The sequence below is a fragment of the Cavia porcellus genome, unplaced genomic scaffold, assembly GCF_034190915.1.
Source record: "Cavia porcellus strain 051 isolate PalLab524CR breed Dunkin Hartley unplaced genomic scaffold, mCavPor4.1 scaffold_4, whole genome shotgun sequence".
NCBI classification, from domain to species: domain Eukaryota; kingdom Metazoa; phylum Chordata; class Mammalia; order Rodentia; family Caviidae; genus Cavia; species Cavia porcellus.
The window spans coordinates 116,470,305-116,487,332 of NW_026947487.1; the positions used below are offsets into that span (position 1 = coordinate 116,470,305).

The window sequence follows — 17,028 nt, forward strand, 5'->3', positions numbered from 1 at the left end:
CACTCGTCTGCCCTGTGCTGGATGATCGTTGTCTGTGAAGTGGACATCAGCTCTCTGGGCTGGCATGTGGACAAAGGTCCCTTTTGAGTCTGGAGTCAGCTAAGACCCTGACACTGTTTTCATGCTAAGTGCTATTTCATATAGGTGGTCCCACCTTGATTTAGCAAGCAGCTCTCAAGAATCTCTACGAGAAGACCTTAGACTCGTCTCTGCTACATTAAATCACCAGTTCACGGCTATAGCCTTTCCATACCTTTTAGGAAACCAGATGCAACCTTTGGATGTATGAGCTATGCCTCATCTATTCTGGATGAGCCATAATTTTGATAATATTGGTATAAATGATGAATAATATGACATTAGTGCCTAATAAATGCCACTGAGCTCAGATTTCTTTCCCATTTAAAATGAGATACTAATTTATCACACGCAAATATATATATGCACATGTATGTGTGGAATATGTCCACATGCACACATGTGAATACACAGATAACAAGGTACAAGGAAGAAAGCAAGTGATCCCACCTTGTTCTCACCACCCAGCTCACAAAACCCCCTGCTATGCATCGCCATCATAGTCCCCGTGTGCTCCCGGGGAGACCAGGAACCTTACCCCCTACTTCAGCTGCATCCATAATGACTACCTGGGATTTTAAATCTGTTTTCCACTGCTTTGCTTCATTGTTTGGCTCCTTGTTCATCTCTAAATAGGCTACCAGTTTTTGTAGTCCTCTGTCAATGAATCGTAGTCATATGCATCACTCTGCAAACTGTTGCTCACATCACGTGGTGTCCTGGAGACCGGGGTCATGCTGGGGGGCAGTCACCCACTGTCCCCCACTCAGCTCCCTTTGGTCCGCAGCGAAAAGATGCCTTCTCACTGCTGCTGCTGCCAGCAATGTTGTCGTCTCCGTGTCCAGGTGCATGAATGAAATTCTTTGCAAGTGTGGTCAGGGGACTGGGTTACACATCTTCTACTTAGCTGGTAGCAGCCAGCTGATCTTCAAGTTGCTGCAATTTATAATCCCAAAAGTAGACAGAGAAGTTCTCATTTTCCCTATGCTAATTCCTATTACCAGCACTCGGCACCTCTAGACTTAATATTTATCAATCAGCTAGACATAAAATTTTATATCACCACACACAGTTGTTATTTGGTCTCATGGATAGTGAGTTTTAATAGATGTTTATGCTCTTAGTGGTCACTTATTTTGTGAAATGAGTCCTTATATCTCTTCAATTGAATTTGTTTTGCTTTCTTGTTTTTTGGATCTTGTCTAAGACAGTGGTGTGATTTTCTGTTTCTTAAAATGGTGTCTTTACTTTTTTAAGCCCCAGGATTTTGCAGAAGAACTTGACATGTATCAGACCCATAATTGTATACTCATGTCTTGGGCATTTGCTGGCTGAGTATCGTTATTGAAAATAGCACTGCTCACAAATCCATCTCTACCTTCCTTCATCGTATGCGTGTATTCACAGGAAGTCTGCTGGCCCGATATTTCTAGAACCTTCCTCTTACACCCGGAGCAGCTAAGTGAAAGGAATCTTGAGCTCGGGTTTAGCACTGCCATGAAGCCATCACAAGTCCTCAAACTCCTCTTCCTCCTCTCGGTTAGAAAAGCAACCACAGTCTTCTGACTCTGTTTCCTGTGGTTCTGGCACAATGTCGTGAAGCCAAATTGCAAAGTTTAATTAGCTAGCTTGCTCGAAGATAAATGCAAATACAAAAGTTTTCAGTTTCACCTGTTTATGAGCCAAAGGCAAAATTAATTAAAGTCAACCGAGAAAAGTAAATAAACATTTTGAAATGAAAGAAAGAAACATTCTGGTATGTGAGGTTAAGGCTCATGGAACAAGAGTCAATTATTTATAGTCATATGTTTCTGCCTGATAATTTAATCGCGGTCCCTCGACCCCCTTTTCCAGAGGGATGGAAGAAGAAAACCTCTTTCGGCATCAAAGAGGTGGTCAAGATGGGTTTCTTATCAACAGCACAGCTGTCTCCGAAGCCTAAGGAACATGACTGGACGGAGTACCCCTGGATCTCCTGAGCTGTCATTTTCACTGAGATGGATTTTTTTCTCTTTTTGTAAAACTGTAAAATGACACCTCTGTACATAATTTTTGCTGTATTTACGAGAACGAAGAAGTAGACATTTTTCGACCAGCTATCTTAGTATCTAAATTAGATTAGCATGGAGGGAAAAACAAGTGTTTATGTTCGGATCCACAGCTGAGATGTCAAATAAAACCTCTGTGACAAATGGCAACTTACTAACTGAAAAATGGCCATTTCCTCCTGGGTGAGGAGAGCCTGCCTTTGCATGTGACACTGTCATTTCTGGGCAAGATGAGCTGCAGATCCTGCTGGCTGTTATTCATTGCCGCAATGACGCAAAAAACCTGAGATCTCATTACTCTTAGGTTGGGTTGGAGAAAGAGACAGCGGACGTGGGGGGCTGAATGTTGGAAATGAGCGTGGGAGATAGCTAACGTACTTACAGAGCTGCTGTAGCTGTTAAGAAATGAGGAGAATTTGTATTTTCCTAGGAAGATGCTTCCAAGTTTTTGAGGAGAAAAGAGGCAAACTATAACATACACTATAGTCTGTAACTCCAGAGTTTTGCAAAACTGAAACAAAGCCAAGCCCTTCGTGGAGACAGGTATTGTATGTGTGTGTAAGGAAAAGAAACTATCTGCAGAGGAACCACACGTTAATACCGATGCTGTTGAAGGGCTTGGGATGGGGGAAACGGGGATGGTTTCATTTTAACTGGGTCGCCTCTGTGCTTCAATTGTTGCCACAGCACAACCACTGTGATTTAGGATCTTAAATTTCTCCCGAGCTCATCTGTGGAAAGCTGGTCCCTGCCCGTGGAAACTGCAAGATGGAACCTCGTGGGGGGAAGCAGGTCACCAGGCCGGGCCTTGACGGGTGTATCTTGTCCTAGCTCTGGTCTTTCTCTCTCTCTTTCTCCCAAATCCTCTTCTACTCCTGAGGATCTGTGTGCCGAGCAGGAGCCTGGGGGATGGACACATTCTTTCCTTAACTGAGGGGCAGGGGAGGTGAGGACACTCAGGGAGGTTAAGTGACATTCCTGGGGCCATATCATGAGCAAGGGCAGAGTTGGGGCTCAAACCTGGGCCTGCTAGCTTTAAAGACCCTCGCTGTCCTGTCCGCCTCACTGGCCTCCGTGGCCATCAATAGAAGATGCAGGAAACCAGTCAGTGGTGCTAAGGGTTTCACGTGCCTTCTGTGGCCACGCTGTGGAGTCTCGAGTGACAGAGGAGGCGGCCACGGCCACACAGCTGGGGAGTGGAGGGCTGGACATTATCTACGGGAGGAAACCCAAAGTCACAGCCAGGCCACACAGACCCTTTGTGTCCCGCCTGCTGGTCACCTCTCTGGCTCAGCCCCTGCAGGCAGAGGCCCATGTGTGTGTGTGTTCTGATTGTCCAGGTAATTGCAGTCCCCTAAATGTGCCTTTCCCCAGATGTCACAAGCACTTCTCCCTCTCTTAAGGACCTTTCTTTCATTGGCCCATTTTGAAACTTGCAAATGGCTCAAACACTGCTATTCTCTGAGTCACTCTTAATCCACAAAGGGCAGCACACCTCTTCCCCGAGGCCTCAGGCCCCTGTGTAGTCTAGTGACACAAAACTACTCGGGTGATGTACAAATTCATCTCTGAGGCAGCTTTGTCATGGAAGATTGGGGTCCCCTGGAATTAACTCATTTCTGTAACCACTGAACCTACCATAGGCCTCCGCTGTGTGCAGCTGACCCATTTCTGTCCTGGCGTATTTGATCCTGAACATTTGATTTAGTTAAATGTTCAGAGACAGGTGAACTGGCCACTTCCCCAGGTTCCCATTTGCCTGGTAGTTTTTCCCGCTGCTGTGTCACCAATCAGATGGTCTGATGGGTGAAGGAACGTGGCCTTTCTTGCCTCTTTACAAGCCACAGCAGCTGCTAGAAGACACAGCAGAAAGGCCCAGAGCAACTCCAGCCTCCCTAGACACAGTGGCACAAGTCACAGAGGGAGACCGCACTGCTGCCCTGACAAGATGCAGCATGCCTGGGATTCAGTGCCACCTAGGAAATTAATTGGAGGCGCCAGTCTGTCATTTTCTGGAGCTTTGGAAGGTGAAACTCAATTAGTGATTTGTTTCCAGCTAGCATAGAGAAAGGAAGGGAGACTTGTCTAAAACGGAAATCATACCAACAAACAGGGACACTGGCCTCTGGGGTCTGGGTGTCTGCTCCGTGAATGACAAAGGGAAGTTAATTGGAAGCCAGAGCAGGGGTACAGGCTTCATTCACTTCTCCAAACTGCTGTTTGGCGCATAGGACTGGGGAGGGACGAGGTTCTTAATGATTGGGGTTTGCTGGTGTAGAAAGTCTTCCTGGCGAATGCATCCAGAAGCCAGGACCAGCACGGGAAGGTGATGCTTAGGGCAGCAGGTGAGCTCCTGGGTGGGAACTCACAACAGCACGTTTTGGGGATGAAGAGAAAATCTAGGCGGGGCACTGGAATGCTCCTCCAGACATCTGCACGCTACACAGGTGGCAGTGGGCCAGTGGCAGAAGCACCTGGGAGAATCAGTTGGGCTCAGTCCCCAGAGCCACAGCACACCAGTGTTCATATCAGGCTCCTTGAATTTTTCATGCTCAGGAAACATTTGCCATGGCTGACGGCCCAGCTTCCACTCTCAGCGGCAGGGCAGGGTTACAGTGACTCGTGGGCCCGGGTCTGTTTCTATATCCCACCCCACACTGTGACTGGTGTCGCATGACACGCTAACTATGGATCCAGTCCGAAGTCAGAGATGCCTGGCTTTATGTCCCATGTCTGTGCCCTAGGAGGTCTGTGACCCTGAGCCAACTCCACGAGCCCTCTGAGCCTCACTTTTCACACTGAGTAGTGAGATAATACCAGTTCCTATTTCATAGGATATGTTTGAAAATCAAATAAGCAAAGGTTACGCCACACAATCAATAGAACATATTTGAGTTCTACTATAGATTCTTAAACATACTTTCTTCAGTGAAAAAAGTCTGCAAAATCAATGGCCTAGATGTTTAACCACAGGAAAATGGCCAAATAAATTAGGCTCAGCTTCTGGATGGGCCATTATGTCATCATTAAAGATTATAATTGTAGAGAGTATGCAGACTCTGGGACATGCTTATGATTTATTAGGTTAAACGTAAAATATATGCTGTAGTAGGGTGCAGGAGAACAGATTAGAAAGAAACACTTAAAAGCAGCAAAATCAAAGGGAATAATCAGGACTGATTTCTATCGTCAATATTGAAAAGGTATTTTTTTGAGTTACAAAAGGTAATCAGAACTGTCAATTTGGTGTCCTGCAGACTTAGTGCGGAATTTATAGCTCATAAAGCAAATGTCTTACTTTCAAATAAGTCTCTCAGACTCACACACAAGCCATGGCTAAGGAAGTACATAGTTTAAAGGCACCGTCTCTTTCAGGCATATGAAAGCAGAGGCTGTTTCTCGAGGTGGGCCCTCACCCCTGAATATGCTTGTTTTGAATACTTGCATTTGCCAAGTGGGGCTTTTTTTTTGGGGGGGGGGGAATTCTGTGTCTCACAAAGCACAACGATTGATTTAATTTTCCACAGATAGCTATGATAGCACACCCATGGCTCTTAGAGGCCCTGAGAGGTAAAGTTACAATGATAAAGAGAAGCTCTGTTTTCGAGAGCACAGAGGGGCCCACATGCACACCCCACTTGGGAAAGCAGGAGGCACCACATGGCGCCATCTTGAACTGGAACCGCAGACTCCTGGCCAGCTTTGGACCCGGAAGTACAAACACCACCCCATTACCAATCACATACGGAAGCCGAGGGGGACCACGCTAATTCAGGGAGGCTATGATCCAATGCACAGCTTGTGTAAGCCCAGTTCTACAGGGGCACAGTGGGCCAAAATTCCCTTTCCACACAGGTTTTACAGTGCAGCCTGGAGCATTCATCCAGTCAGATCCCAGTGCCCTCATCCATGGGCAGCTCAGAGGTCCCCAACCATTAAGCAGACACCCCACCACAAGGAGGTTCAACCTCCCAGACCTGGCTTGATCCACCCTGAATCATACTGCACCAGTCAGCCGTGCAATGAGCCGAATAACTAAAATGACCATACTTTCAGGAAGGGCTCACACCACCTTAGACACTAATCTCAGTGCTCTGAAAAATGTCATTTCATTCTATTCCATTCAGTAATCCTGTATTGTTCAGCCTCCATCTAGAATTGTTCCCGACTTGGAGATGAGGAATCAGGCTTAAAAATATTAAGTAGTCTCGGCTATTGGGGAAAAGGTAGGAAGCATCAGAAAAATGGGTTGCTTCTCTCTGGGTTTGAACGTAAGTCCTGAGCCTCAGCTGTCTCAGGTGGGCAAGATGGGGCTTCCTGCGGTCAACGGAGAGAAGAACTCAAACCAGTACTCAGTGTGAGGATAATACTTCCCCTCCCCGAACCCACCGCAGGCATCTCCAGCCGTCCCAGACAAAGAAATCAATTTCCCCACAAAAATCTATTATTCCTCATCACATTCCAACAAGCCCATATTTTTCGATGTTCATTTTTCTTTTCAACTGAAAACTTCTCTAAATCTCTTACTCATCTTAATGGGGACCTAAAAACCTGATTATCATGCATTGTTTCCTTACCTGTGATGATAGGAAACGAACACTACCTCAAAATCAAACAGCAGAACATCAACCAAACATGAAAGTATGTAAGTGAGCGACGTGGAACAGAAACCACAAACGCCTTCATTCTGAGCTGAAAACTCGTTATAAAGTTCCTACTACCTGAACACATGGTGTCTCTATTTGTCTCTGTTTTCACAGCCTAGCAATAGAGCTCGGCACTGAGTAGATAATCAATAAACACTTGCTGAAAAAAACGAGTGAATAAATGAAGGAACGAATCATCTTATGTAGGAATAAGGTTTTATGCAACTGATTATGGGCAGCCAAATCAGACGCACAGTAAAACCACCAACACAACCCGATCTGATTTATTGACATATACCACCTGCTACAAGGTTGATTAGAAACATTAATTTTTAAGGAAATATTTCAAATAACTTTTCCTCCCATAATCTGTGAAGGGTTAGGGTCACAGTTTCAGAGCTTTGAGTTGGAGTATGTCAGATTGTGTCCTGTGATCAGGCAGGAGGGGAAACTAAGTCACACGTGGACTGGCACTCACAGAGAATCTGAAATACCAGCCCTGACACGCGCGGGTCCTCCGGAGGGAGCCGAGGTTAAACAGAAGAGCAGGCGGGTCCCTGAGCAGGGTCCAATGGCCGCACTTCAGATGCGCCGAAAGGCCCTACCCAGAGTTAACCCTGCACATAACGCTGTCCAGTTTGAAAACATAAACTGGGGGAGAAAAGCATCAATAAGGAAAGAAGTGATCCTCCTTTGCTTTGGAAGCCAGTGGTGCTCAAAGCACGGTCTGCAGACTTCTGAAGTCTGCAGACTTAAGGGGCTTCTTAGCACCAGCAGCTGGCTGGAAAGTCTCTGCAGACGTGGAGCAGTCTCTGCTGTGGTAGGCTCCGGGTGTAGGTTCCCACAGACCTCTGCCTGCTGCTGGTGCTTGCGCCAATGGGGGAACTATTGTTCCGAGTCATAAGCTGTCTATGGAATTTAACAAAGACCTGGATTTCCAAGTGTTTGCTGCCATTCTGTGAAGAGGGCCTTGTGCTTCCGGCCCATCGAGTATGCAAAGTGCTAGCCATGAGTCCAAGGTCACCCAGGCTCTCCTGGGGAGAAAACTCTCCTCTCTATAAAATGGGTGCTACGCATTTTATAGAGCAAAGGAGGACCGAGAGAGGTCTTGTTACTGTGACTTGTCCAGTTTCAAAGCTCAGGTAATTCTAACTTAGAGAACAGCCCCGCGCCACACACACACTGCGGTCTTGAAGGAGGTTAAGAGGGGATTACAGGTCTCCTAGCTGCCCTGCAGGAGCTTCCCGGAATGCCCCCTGGTCCAACCCACTGGCAGGGCATCGCTCACAGGGGGCTGACATAAGTCCTCCTGCCTGCTCCACCCCCCGCCCCTGCAGACGGCTTCCATCTGGGACAGAGCTGGTCCTGAATTTACCTCCACACCACCTAGGATGAGCCTTGGGGAGAAGATGATGTATTTCTGCTTTGCTGGTGAACACAGGGGATTCAGGCATCCAGTGGTCCTGCTTCTATTATAGGTCCCCTCTCGCCCTCAAAAACTAATGAGGGCACCGTTCCTAGGAAACTGTTATGTTTAGCCCTGAATTCGGAGGTGGCCTTTTGGAAGGTGATTGGATCATGGAGCCTTACACTCACCAGCAGATTCCCCCAGTGATAAGCGCATGGCTGACTGTCCTGTTAGGAGGAGGGGCTTGCCTGGAAGGGGCAGGTCACTGGGGGGTGACCTGGAAGAGCACATGCTTGTCCCAGCTCTTCTGCTCCCCTCTGCTTTCTGTGAGGGGAGCACATTCCTCAAGCAACCATGGACCGAATCCTGATGAAAACCGTGAGCCAAATTAAACCTCCCCTTCAAGGTGCGGGTGTCAGGTGCCTTGTCCTAGCACTTGGGAAGCGGACCGACACAGGTACTTCCGACGCAGCAGGCTCTAGTTTGAGGTTCACTTCTCATTACTTCCACGAACTCCTGTTATTTAAAGCAACACTGGGAAGTAATTCCCAGCATCAATGTCACCATTTTATGGGTACAAAAAAAAAAAAAAAAAAAAAACCCAAGACTCAATAAGGCAAAGTGGGTTGTCCGAGATCCCACAGGAGGGGAGCTGCTGTGGTGGCTTACATCTAGAGGGCCCCCAAAGCTGCATGCACTGCCAGGTGTGCTACTGGACCAGTCCACTGCTGGGTCTACCATACATAGCTCTGGGTGTAGCTGAAGAGTTTACTGAGAGGGAAGGCCCAATCTGCGCGTGAGTGGAGCCGGCCAATAGGCTCACAGCCTGGGTGGGTAAGAAGGGAAAGAGGAAGTCTTGCTCTTTCTGCCTTCCGTGCCACGAACTGTTTCTTTTTGCCGTGCCACCCTGCCTTGGAACCCGCTGTTTACCGACTAAAACCTCTACAAACTGTGAGCTGAAATGATCCTTCCTTCCCTTAACTGTGGGGTTTAGGTATTTTGTCCCAGCACTGAGAAAGTTACTAAGACAGCTGCAGGAGAGGAATTTAAATTTAAGCGGTGATTGTGGGGTACACCGTTCTTAGAGGCAGGATGTGTATGAACTGGATATTGTGCACCGAGAACCATTAAAGACTCTGAAATCACCGTTGATAGAGGCAAAATGCCAACAATTAAAAGTCCAGGTTCACAGGACCGAAGGGGACAATTACTTTCCGTTTTGATAAATGGAGTGATATTTACAGAGCAGGCACATTCCCCAAAAGCCAACCCATTGCTGCTTTGCCTTCGAGTTGACCTTGGGCCCCAAGGACACGGCAGAGAGTGTGTGGCCACGCAGCGTAGCCTTGTCCCCCGGGCCCAGCAGCCAGGGACAGCTGTGATCTCTCACTGTCCGTTGTTTTTCTTGTGGTACCATCCGGTCTTTACCACAGAGCTGTCGCCTGCCTCTGCTGACTAACATTATCATCTTGCACCGAAGGAGCCAGCTCAGGTCCCTGTCCCCAAAGGCCTGACTGTCTGACGGAGGCTAGTTTTGTCCTGGGGAACGTAAGAATGTGAAATTCAGGTCCGTGTGGAAGCGGCTGCCTGCAGATGGCCCTGCCTTAGGTGAGCCCCTGCTTGTTCTCCTCCGTTCCTTTCTCTCCCCCCCAGGGCCACTGTCCTTCTGTCCTCCAGCACAGAGGGACCTCCGCTGTCTTCCCGTCCCTCCACCTTTCCCTGGGGAACTTTCTGCTGTGAATTCTAGCTTGATGTCCCCTGAGAGCTCATGCACTCCTAGGCCGGGCTTTTGGAAGGTGACTAAATTATGGGGGTGTCCTATTGCCTCGCTGTTAGGAGGTGGGGCTGGTCGTGAGGACAGGTCACTGTGGGTGCCCCAGAAGTTTCCCTCTCCCTTCCTGGCTTGTCTCCGCTGGCCCCTCTGCCATTCCGCCCTGCCTCCAAGGTGGCCAGTAATGGCCTAGAGAAACAGCCAAGGGAAACCTCTCCTTTCAGTGATGGGCGTCAGGTTTTGTGTCTCAGTGACCAGGAAGTGACTAAGACACTTGGCTTTTCTCTAAATGCTGACCAAGACGAGGTACCAGGTAGTATTTATTCCCTGACTGGCCACTGGGGCGTCACTCTGCCTGGGGACCTGTAGGATGACAAATGCAGCTCCACCCCAGCCCCCCTAGCTCTAGCATTGCCTCCTGGTCTTTCAAGAATTTTCACAGTCCTACTCCACTCTAATTCATCTGCTTCAAACCAATTATGACATAAGTTACTGCCAGACATTTAGGGGCAAGGTTACAGGGGTGGCAGTCCAGTTATTTCTTCAACCGTCAATGCAGGTACATCGCCACCAGGTGGCAGTAATGGACCACTCTACAGAAACTGATGGATGCCTCGCTCAGGGCCTGATGGGGTGCAGGTAAACATGGTCCCCCCTCTTACTTAATATAAAGAAAGAACTTTTTAAAGGGCCCACACAGCAGAGCCTGCGGACTTGGGGTGGGAAGTGTTGTCTTTTCTCCTTAGAGGTGTTCCTGTCTCTGTCATGTGTCTGTGCCATGGCAGGATACACTGAAGTCTGCTGAACCTTAAAGTAATTACAGGCAGAGCCCGCTTGGAGACCTCCAGCTCCTTTGATCCGGAGCAGAGCGGGACAGGTGGAGAGGGTCCGAAATGCACACCGAGGGGACCAGGGCCGAAGCCCTCGATGGCTTCACTCTCACTGTTCCGCAGAAAGGGCCTCTGCTTTCATTTTCTGTCCTTATTTCCTCTCTGACTCTGTTTTAAACTATTTTACAAAACCAGAAGCAGAGAACTCTAATGCCAATGATCTCGTTAGGCAATTCCCACTAAAACAGGCTCTGCGGACGGGAAGCCCGAGGGTCCATCTCTAAGCTTAGCTAATGCACATACATGTGTACTTCTGTGCCAGGGGACAGGGTCCTGGAGAAAAAGAAAGGTTCCGGGAATCTGGGGGTGCAGACAGCCATGAACCCCTCAATGCCTGGGCTGGCCTGCAGACCCCCATCCTTTCCCCTTACAGTCTGTCCCTGCGCTGCGAAGGCCGGGCAGCAGTAGACTGAACGCTTCCCCTCCTTTTTGGAAAATGTTCAGACGCTGGTCAGAGACTGCACTTCTGCAGGACGCAGTCTCAGCCTTGTGGCTTTACTCGGCCACGTGACAAAGGGATCTGTTCTGAGTTCCAGGCTTACAGAAAAGGGAGGAGGGAGGAAACCACGCACAGGGTCCTGGCAGCCTCTGGGCTGCAGCCAGGTGATGGAGCTGCTCTGCAGTGACACAGGCATGAGCGAAGACAGGTTGAGTGTGAAGATGGTGTCCTATTTTCTAGGCCAGAAATTCTTCTTACGGAAAGCATAGGAAGACTTCAGGAGGCAACTTTTCCTTCTTCTGTAGAAGAACAACTCAGCCTGGTGAGAGCAGCGCTGAGGGTTTAACCTTGTACCAATTACTTAACCCTCACCTCAGTTTTTTCATCTGTAAAATGGGAGTACTGCATGCACTCCCGTGTCAGCACTGTACGGTGATTGAATGAGACAGCAGGAGATGGCACGGAAGGACGTGGGGCAGCTGTGTCTTCACTGCCATAGAAAAACCTTAAAGATGTGAAAGGGTAACTCATCCACAGGGGGCAAAGTCTGAATTTCAAAGGACCTCATTTGGAAATATCTGGCCCATTGGATTGGGATCCTTACCAGCTCTCCAGAAGAGCCTGAATTTCTCACTTGCACCTTGGGAATAGAGGCATCAGGAGCACCCTGGGGTGTTTCTTTTGCCTCAGAGCAAAGCTCCAGCTTGCCAGCCCAGTAACCTGGAAGTGTTCCCATCCATCCTGTCTCTCTTCTCCATCTCTAGGCACTTGGGCTCCTAAGGATTACAGACACTTAAAAAGCAGCCGATAGTTGGTTGGAATTTATGCCTTCAGGCAAAATAACCACACACACAGCCTCAACTTAGAATGGAATATTGTGAATGAAACCACAATTAACTTGGTGGACAGAGACTCCAACTGGCTCCAGCACCCTGCCTGACAAAGATGGCCAGGCTGCCAGGGCAGTCTGCTTCCTCCCACTGCCGATCATCATCAAGCACAGTGCGGGTGGTGGGGACAATGGGGGCCGGGGGACACTGTTCCCTGGGGTCTCGCAGGAAGGTGCACGGTGCCGTGAGAGACTGAGTCTGGGCCGCCACACCCCAGCCGGACCATCTGACACCTGTTACTTAACCGCTGAGTCAAGAGTACTAAGATATCTTCCCAATAATTCCAGTATAGGACAAAATCTAAGAAATGTTGTCCCGGAGTAAGTTCCTGACTGCCCTGGAGTCTCAGGTTTATCATCTTTAAAGTAGAAAAACTCCATATTTCATACAGTAAAGCCAAAGAGTCCATGAGACGGTGACTGTTCAGGACCTCAGTGCTCAGCATATCCCTGGAGGACTCCACAGATGTAAGCCGTTCCCCCGTTGTTACCTGTCCACTGTTACCATCATCTGTCTCTACAGCAGGTACCTGGGGTCCCGCTTTACAAAGCCCCTCTAGTGCTTGGTCCCCAACACGACCACTTTGAATTCTTGGTTTTGTTTCTAGTCCTTTGAGAAAAGAGAGATGCTAGAAATCCGTAAAATTTCCCTATGAGCTAGAAGTTTTAATTTCATTCAGTTCAGGGGAAAAAAATACGTCTAAATGAAACCTTAGCAGAACACTCTGCCTGCAACGAAAATGTGCTGCTAATGCTGGTCCTGCCTGTGAGCACAGTGCTCCAAACTGCTCTGGACTGGACCTCCTCACCTGGACCCCGCTGTGAGGACTCCCCTCCCCACCTCCTCAGAGGTGTGGCCTTAGGGGGTGGGGCAGCCTCCGGATGGTTAAGGGGGTGGAGCACCCCAGCCTACAGAGCCTTCTCTGCAGGGCAGGTCACTCCCTGTACCAGATTCTCAGCTTGGGATGGGTAAATTCCTTTCTGCGTTTGGCCTGGAAGGTGATAAGCAAATTCTGAGCTATTTTTCAGTCGCAAGCTTGAGTCTGCTGAGATGAAATATGCAGATTGAGCCCTGAACAGCTGTAGCGCGGCAGAGTGGCTGGTATTTTGGTGGGCTTTATTTTAAAGTTTCTGACAGTTCAATCTCACTAAATAATTCAGTTGTTTAGGAAAAGCTATATGACCTGAAAATAAATCCCTGAAGGTCACGAATATCGGTCGGTGTTTTATTTTTTGGTGAATCACATTTGATAAAGTAACAGAAATGTCCCTTATAATATCTTTTCCTTTACATCTTTGAATGAAATTACCAGGCGCACATCGCTGGATGTTCATTTACAAACACTGTACATGTTGGCCATGTGTTTCTGGCAAAGTATGAAGCTAAAATTCTGATTTCCCGGTTCTCAATGAAGTTAGAGAGTCTCAAGAACAATCTCAGAAAGCAGTCGTAACTTGAGGTGTCACTGATCGTCTGCAAAGCCTTTTGTTACACTGAGCCCAGGAAAATGCGAGCCTCATGTCATGGAAAAGATAAAACACTGGCTTGATAGGTCTGCAAAGAAAAGGGAAAAGAAGACTCTTGCAGAGCAGAGGTCTTCGGGGACAGAGCTAAATCCCTCTCATCCATCACGTCTCCCCCAGGTGACAGGTGATTAGGAGGAAAGGCACCGGCTGGGGAAGGGTTCCTTTGTGTCTCTGAAGTTGGGTCTCAGGCTGTGTTACAAGATTGGCAGCTCTGGATCAGCTGCTGGAGACGGGAGAGGAACAGGAATGCAGGGTCTCTGGTCAAGCTCGTCCACACCACATAGAATCCCCGGCTCAGGCTGGTGGGGAGCTCAGCCCATACTTCAGACACTGTCTGGTCTCACTTTGCAGATAAGGAAAGCAAGCTCCGGGCGGAATAAACAACGTGTCCACCAATGCAATCAGTCACAAGGCCAGATTTAAGATGCAGGTGACCCGGGGACATGGGGCTGACCCATCAGAGCTGGCCTGCCTGCCCTCCAGCCCTGCTGGAGACCACAGGAGGGCCCAAGGCTGCTTGGTTCCCAGGGAGCCTTTTCACTGTGATTTGACCTCTGGGCCTTGCTGTGTGACCTTGGCCAAACTGAAAGAGTTTTGGCCCAGACAGGACACTGTAGCCAGTAAAGCCTCAGGCAGAACCAAGGAGCTCCATCTCCAACCCTAGGAATTTACCTATGCGCCAAAAGAAGACCAATGGGCTGCCTGTGCAAACGTAGGCTACTTATATGCCTCCGCTCCATGTGTTCCATGGAGAGATCAGGGAAATCCTATATTTAAAAGTATTTTTTTAAAAAGTCTTGGACACGAGTTCGTGGCTGCTCGGAACCCAGGTTTTCCAGAGCTGACTCAATTTACTTCTGTGGCCTCTAAGGTCCCCTGCACAGTTAGTTTCTGTTTTGGTTCTGGCAAATACTGGTTTTTAACCCTCACGATGCTAAGCAGCACTCTGGTGACTGCTGTGACCCTCACAAGCCGCCCCTGGAAAAACAGGAGCCCAGCTTAGTGCCTCTGACAGGCTGCCGGGCTGTAAGAGCAGCATGTGAAATCTCACACAATCTCATTGTTCGTGGAAGTGATTCATGTTTCTTTTTCAAAATTTAGAAAACTCTCAGAGACCAAAAAGGAGGAAATAAACACCATCCACAATTCTACTTTTCAGTGAAAGTCACTATAAATGTTTAATATCAGTGTGAATTTTATCTCGATCTAACAAAATGGGTCTTGATGTTCTTTGGCTTTTTTTTTTTTTTGGCAATCGTAAATATTTTGTGGGTTTTTTCAAGTGACTGCAGTCTTTTTAACAGACATAGAGGATATGATCAAAAATAGTGTTTAGATTTTTACAGATTTTCCTGGGTTAAAAGGCACGCTGCTGCAGTGCCCCTCAGAAGACTCCTTGTGCACTTTAGACATTTATCCTGCTATCCTGACACTTTCTGGAGCAGTTCTGCAAGTGCCTTTTCATGGGTGTCTTCTGCTGTGTGGTCCTGTCTCTCCCCATGTCCTGCATCCGTTCAAGATGTTTATCTTTCCCTGTCATTTTAACTTTGGCGGGGAGCCAGCGGTCTCATAGTGCCAGATTTGGGGAATAGGGTGCAGGGGGACACACAAGAGTGTTTTTACCAGCTTGCTTTGCTTTCTTTCCATCTTTCCATAGAGACACCCCCAGTCAGGTCACGGACGGTGCCCGATCAGAGACAAACCTAGCCATCATTTGGACACCTCCTTCCTGGCTGACGGGTTACCACGGCTGCGTGGCAATGACAGCTGTAACCTTGCTCCTGTCTGTCCACCTGGAGCTTAGGGAGCTTAGGAAGACACCTTGGCACTGAGTCACACCTGCTGCCCAGCGGTGTCCAACTCACAGCTTGGCTCCACTTTCCTAAGCTCCCACGAGCAGCTCATGGGAGCCCAAACTCTAAGTCTTTCTAAGCGCACTCCTCCCATGACACCCTGTGCTTTGCTGTGGTTTATTCTGGGGAATCTCTACAGGTCTCCAGCTGAAAGGGGGGACAGTGAGTTACCTAACAATGAACAGCAGCCTCTCACTCATAAGTAATGGCTACGTGGCCAACGCCATTTCTTCAGTCCAGCAGGCATCACTGATATTGTCTCGATTTTAAAGAGGAAGCCACAGAGGCTCAGCTCCACTAACCCACCTCCCCAGGTCACGTGGCTCTCGGGAGAAGCCCCGGTGAGGCCGTACTGCTCACTGGAATCTTGGGTATTTTCTATGATTGCAGTCTTTTTCTCCTTCTCCTTTAGAGACTGTGCGGGTCGCTCTGAGCTAGCGGTGAGCATGCATGTGATAGATGTGCCCCTCTAATAATTTCTCTAGTGGAAATGATTAACATTCTCAATAGTTATTCTAGGCTTTCTAGTCTCGGTGAATATTTGCAGTGTAGATCGCTGCTCTGTCTTTCAGTGTCACTGCTGCGTGGAATTTCTGGCATAATCTCAAACGTACAGAAATGTGTAAAAAATATTTACAGGCAACCGCTCTGCCTTTGTGCAGGGTACAACTGTGGAATGCAAAAAATATTTGAAAATATGGAATTGTGGAGAAGAATGTGCTGTACCTGGGTTTTAGTGGGAGTCGGTTGGCAATCAGTATTTTGTTTTACAGCTTTTTAAAAAGATGCGGTCACCTATCTTTTTTCTTTAAAATGAACTAATGAGTGATTCTGGACTTAACAGCCAGGGATGGAGGCTCCGGCTTGTTGGCAAAGGAATAAACAGCCCTTTGGTCATCCTGGGTGACAACAGAGAGCCAGCTGTGCCCCAGCACTGCCTGGGTGCTTTCACTGGGCCATCTCAGATGTGCTGGTGGCAGAGGCTTCAGTGCCTCAGTTTCCCCCAGGGAGAGAAGTTAGCACTGCAGACCTGGTGCCTCAGCTGCAGGCGGTGATGCAAGCTTTGATGCAAGCTCTATCCAGGATCTGAGCTCTCTGGGGCGGTGCATGATACCGAAGATCAAACAGTTCATCTAATGGGATTCTAGAAATAGCCCTGGGGTGAGCCCCTGGTGCTCTTCCTGGAGAAGCAGAGGCCCTTGGATTTGGGGATCTGCTGCTTATCAGGTGTCGGCAGTTTTGAGCAGGACAAGGGCCTGGTCAGGGTTCTGTCCTGGGAATCACCTGAGCTTCCACTGGTGTGGGATGGGTTGGACAGGTGGCTGCAGGGAGACTGGGCAGGTGGGCAGGGGAAGGAGAGAGGCACAAGCTGCACACAGGTGTGATCGGAGGGTGAGGGGACGGAGCAGAGAGATGAGGCTTTGAGAAGGCAGAGGCCAGAGGCCTTGGAGGGAGGGATGCTTTTCCACCTAAATGGAA

The 17,028-nt window shown here is 48.5% G+C and overlaps 1 protein-coding gene across 3 annotated transcripts in view; it reads right to left on the reverse strand.

Annotated features, from left to right (window-relative positions):
• Cdh13 (cadherin 13) overlaps nt 1-17,028 on the reverse strand; it is a 1,022,569-nt gene that overhangs the window by 288,663 nt on the left and 716,878 nt on the right. The window lies entirely within an intron of this gene.